Below are 4,622 nucleotides of genomic sequence, written 5' to 3'. Positions count from 1 at the left end.
TGCTCTTTGGATGCTGCCTGACCTGCTGCACTTTTCCAGCAACACATTTTTCAGCTCACCTTCAACATATTGTCTAGCTATCACCCATTGTTAACACCGAACCTGAGGATGCAACTTTTAAAAAAAGGTTTTGTGATTTACACATGAAAGAAGTGGACCTATATGGTATTCAAACAGATGAAAGACTTAACAATCAATTTCTCAATGTATAATTTCAGTTACATCACACTGTAAATATTTGCTATAAATTCTGTGTTAGTTCTGAGCCCTCCACTGTCACCTGATGAAGGAGCGATGCTCCGAAAGCTAGTGCGCTTCTAATTAAACCTGTTGGACTATAACCTGGTGTCGTGTGACTTTAACTTAAATGTGACTGAAACAGGAAAGAGCTGAGGAAACAATGAAGTCACGGAGGCCATTGATGGCAAGGGAGCTAGTAGAGTTACAGAAGTCTAAAATGGTGTTTGCACTAAAGTGGGAGGAAATTCTGTGAAAAATATGTTAAACTGAATGTTAAACATGGCACATGCTGACTGGAAGGAAACAGGGTAGACAATGATGCATTGGTTAATATATCATTGGGATGACTGAGACACGGGATTGATGTTGAATCGTCAGACTTGATATCAGCAAGTTATAGAAGGTAAGGCAATGAAAAACCAATGTCAAATTAGAATGGTGCTGGAAAATCACAACAGGTTCCTGCTCCTCGGATGCTGCCTGAACTGCTGTGATTTTCCAGCACCACTCTCATCTTGACTCTGATCTCCAGCATCTGCAGTCCTCACCTTCGTCTAATGAAAAACCAATGCATGGCCTTAAACCGCTTGCCCCCATTCCCACCCCCGAAATTAGTCTCTTGCAAAGTGGTCTCTCACCAGCTCTCCAGCCGATAGACGGGAGGCTCAATGCTACCTCCTGAGTTACATAAAACCAGACTTGGCAATTCAGCATTGCACAGAATAGATTTGAAAAGACAGGGAGGGGTAAATGGGAGAGTCAAGAAGCTGTAAATGTTAGAGATAGCAGAACAGATGCAGAAAAATATGACACAAAGCCAAAAGAAAATCCAGATAGATAGAGATAGGAATACAGCAAAGGATTAATCACACTAAGAGGTGCAGTTTACAGCCTACCAAATAGTGGAAGGGAGATCGACAGAGAAATAAGAAGAAGAGTTCTACTCCTTTGAGGGACAAGAGCAGCAAATATATGGGAATACCATCAACTAAACATCTCCCTCCAAACCACACAGCATTCTGACTTAGAACAGTAATATCCATTACAGTCATTGAGGCTATTCTCTAGAGCACTGTAGCTGTAGTTTAAAGAAGGTATCTTACCTTCACAGACAATTTGTGAATGGACCAAAATACTGACCCTTGGACAGAAATGCTCGCATCCTACGAATTAATGAAATGAAGTGGATTGAGTGAAAAATCTAGACTAATAATTATAGAGAGGGTTGAACAATACAAATATTAGTTGGTCAGATGAGGTAGGAAAGGGAATGTCATTGTGATAATTTACGCAGGACAGCTTTCTAACCCGATTAAAGAAACGTCATTAAAGGCAGATTTACTCTTGGAATTAGAAATAGGCCGGTGGAGGTGCGTAGGATTGTGGGAGGTGTCTTGTTTTTGGGAAAGTGTGAGATCTAACAGTGGGAGGTCCTTTTGAGAGGGACAGGTCAAGTTATTTATGAGCTTATGATCTTCCCAGCTCACCTCAGTATATGCATAAGTAAAACGCTAAACCCCATAGCTGGCTCTAGAAGCAAATTCGGCCCCTCACCGGAACTTCCCAGGCTCCAACTTCCATACCTGAAAGGTGCTAGAATTCACCCTTTACTCTGCACTCCCAGAGAATCAGTTAGCCTGTATCTGCCATACTCACACATTTTTGGAGATCCCTCAGACCAGAAATAAAGTGACTCCATTCCTCAGTGATGTCTCTATAACCAACCGGAGGATTAAGGGATATTCCGTTTCATGGAAACGTGAACAGGAGGCAATCCTAACAGAGGGTTGACCAAAGACACTGGAAAGGTCAGCACCCTTGGGTGTCTCAGCAGAGCCTCGAACCAGAGTCACAAAAAGAGGACTGAACCGCTGCACTCTGTAAGGGCATGTTCTACTCTCCATTCAATGGTAACTCACATTCACAAGGGCATGAAGCATTTGATGTTTTTCAAAGCACAGAATGGTCACACAGGAGGGTATGAGTCAGGCGCCTTCCATCAGATGCCTCAGGTGTAATCAATGTCTGTCAGTTCATTGCAAATCTATTGCAACACATAGGCCCCTGAGAGAATGAAATGAGGAAAATAATAACAGGAACTAGGAAATGGCAGAGGAGTTTACTTAAATACTTTGCAACAGTAATCATGGCAGAGGACACTGATATCATTCCAAATTACTAAATATTCAAGGACTAAAGGAAGGGAGGAAATAAATGCAGTAACTGTCACTAGAGATACAATACCAGGGAAATGAATGGGGCCGAAGATCACTAGCTTTCCTGGTCCTAATGGGATATATGCCAGAACATGAAAGGAAGTAGCTACAGAGATAATGGATGCATCGGAGTATTCTCCCAGGAATCCCAGTTACTGGATAAGTCCCAGAGATTGGGAAAGTATCAATGTACCACTTTTATTTCAAAAGTGAAGGAAACAAAAAACGGGGAACTATCAATGAGTTAGGTTGATATCTATAATTGGGCAAAACTTAGAGTTTACTATAAAAGATGGTGCAGTAGAGCATTTAGGAACACACAATAAGATCAAGCAGAGTCAGCGTGGCCTCATGAAGGGAAGTGATGCCTGACAGAATCTTTGAGAAGGTTACACGCAGGATAGCTTTAGGGGAAAGAATGTATATAATACATTTGAATTTTCAGAAGACATTTAACAAGTTACCACACATCAGGTTAGTTAATAAGATGAGCCTATGCAGTTGGTGGCAGCATATTAACATGGATGAAGGGTTGACTAACTCACAGAAGATAAAGTGTTGGGATAATTGGGGCAGATGTCAACCTGTAACGAGTCGAGTGCCACAGGGATCAGAGCTGGGGCCACAATCATTTGCAGTATAGTGAGGTGAATGCACTATAGACATCATTGACTAGATAATTGGTTTGTTGAAAATGAGTTTCTGTTATCTGAACCACTCAGGACTACTTCAGAGCTCACCAGGCAAAATCGCTAGAATAGTGATTGTTTGCTTGCTCCACAGAATTGTGCTCAATGACAGGGACAACAAAGCAGAGAGGAAGACAGACCAGCCATTAATTCCTCAGACAAGAAAGACGTGGAGTCAGATGCAGATGTTAAGATAGGCAAAACAGATAGTTCCCAATTGATCCAAACAGCAACTAAATTGGAGTGTGAAATACTCTAGATTAATAAATCTGGACACTCAGAACCATGAGTCAATAATGGATTTAGAAATGCTTCTAGCCTAAGGGGAAACTTTTTCATGCAGAGTGTGGTGTATGTATGGAATGAACTGCCAGAGGAAGTGGTGGAGGTTAGTGCAATTACAAATTTAAAAGGAATCTGGATGGGCATATGAAGAGAAAAGGTTTAGAGGGATTGGGCCAAGTGCTGGCACATTGGATGAGATTAAGTTAGGATATTTGGTCAGCATGGATAAGTTGGACCAAAGGGTCTGTTTCCATTCTTATGTACATTCTTATGACCCAATGACTCTAATCATCTCCTACTTACTTTCCAGGGATTACAGGGATGGGGAGGAATGCGTCTCGGAGGGCCAGTGTCGACTCAATGGGCCAAATTGCCTCTTTGTGCACCGTAGGGGTTAAATCTTATGAATACTCTTCCTGTCTGCTGGCAGGAATCTTTTTCAATTCTGAAATCTCCCAAACTCTAAAATGCTTTTTCATTTTGGTTATGTCTTCTGTAAACTCTCACAACTGTGTAAACTTTTCAATACATTCATGTGACAATAAACCTAATTCTAATGCTAATTCCTGTAACATGAATGCTTCACCGGTTGGAGAACCACTCCTGCTGAGGTCATGTATTTTTCTGAATTCTAAGCTTGATTCCTTTGAATTCAGACCTTGCAATTTGTCTTCAGCTCAACAGTAGAAATGTTTATATCCATTAACATTACAGGGGTTCGCTCAGGCACTTGACGGAATCACACGCTTTTTTTCAAACTGACACCAAAGGCCACAGTTCAAATTCCTTTCCGACCAGATTTTAAAAGTATATTCACAGAACAGGCCCAAATCCATCTGCCTCTATTTTGAAAACCAAATCACAAAATCTCATGCTCATAACAATGCACCTTTCATCACAACACATTGACAGTACATTTGACACACTTTAATGATTGGACACTCAACTATATGACAATAATCTGCGTTTATGGACTTACACTTAACTGCAGTACCTAGTGGTGATTTTGCAATAAACACAATGTAAGCGTATTAAGATAAAGGGGAAGGACAAATGAAAGATGCTTGAACAGGATACTGTTTGCTTATATAGTTCACTTTACAGAATAATAACTATATAATCTCTTAATGATTTGAGTCTCTACATAATCTCTAAATGGTGTCCATTAACAACAATGGTTTTGCTCCATTAG

The sequence above is a fragment of the Chiloscyllium plagiosum genome, unplaced genomic scaffold (genome assembly GCF_037043375.1).
Source record: "Chiloscyllium plagiosum isolate Xiang-an unplaced genomic scaffold, Cpla_swu_hap1 HiC_scaffold_28, whole genome shotgun sequence".
Classification (NCBI taxonomy): Eukaryota; Metazoa; Chordata; class Chondrichthyes; order Orectolobiformes; family Hemiscylliidae; genus Chiloscyllium; species Chiloscyllium plagiosum.
The sequence above is the reverse complement of the archived record's forward strand: the minus strand, read 5'-3'. Positions refer to the sequence as shown.